Source organism: Nannospalax galili, unplaced genomic scaffold, assembly GCF_000622305.1.
Source record: "Nannospalax galili isolate Female #2095 unplaced genomic scaffold, S.galili_v1.0 scaffold269, whole genome shotgun sequence".
Classification (NCBI taxonomy): Eukaryota; Metazoa; Chordata; class Mammalia; order Rodentia; family Spalacidae; genus Nannospalax; species Nannospalax galili.
This window is the reverse complement of record NW_008359530.1, coordinates 158,279-159,077: the sequence shown is the minus strand read 5'-3', so window position 1 is coordinate 159,077 and position 799 is coordinate 158,279.

The following is a 799-nucleotide window of genomic DNA, read 5'->3' as shown; positions in this document are numbered from 1 at the left end:
ACTTAGCTGATAAGCACCTTGACCTTTGAAGTCAAGGGAAACAAACTCTGCTGAGAAGCAGCCTGCCTTTCCTCTGACCTCCAAAGATAGGATAAGCAGATTCTACCTGATAACCAGAGATTTTAGAAGCTGTTTTTCTCTTAAGAGGGAAAAAGTAAACACTTCCAGACCCTAATCCTACCTGCTTTTCCTGCTTCCCCCTCCCTGATCTCTCCCCCAAACATTCCCCCCTTCCACACCCTAAAGCCCCCATATATAAAGTCCCAGCTCACAACCCATGGGCGGACATCTTTCCGTGAGCGGACATCTTTCCTGGACATCTTTCCCTGACTTCCTTCCCTTCCCCATTCCCCCTTCCCCCTTCTCCCTTCCCCGCTCCCTTCCCTTCTCCCTTCCCTTCCCTTCCCTTCCATCTTTCCCTTCGTGGACATCTTTCCCTTCTCGAGGGAAAGGTGCCCTGTGCGAAATAAATCTGTGTCCCACTGAGAATTCCATCTGAGCCTCCATGCCTCATCCATCCACTCGTGCCTCCTTTATCCGCGCCGCTCGCTCCCGCCCATTCTCTACCTATCAATAATCATGTATCAACCTACTGCAATTTGGATACTTATAAATCTTATTAAACAATGGGAACAAATCCCTACATCACAGATTCTGCATTCTATATTTTTACTACTGTTAGAATAATTAAACCTGTCACCACACCAGCCATGGTCCTGTCCCAAGAAGCTCAGCCTTATACTTTTGTAAATGACCTTGTTCAAAATTCTTAACAATGACAGCATGTTGAACATGCTAT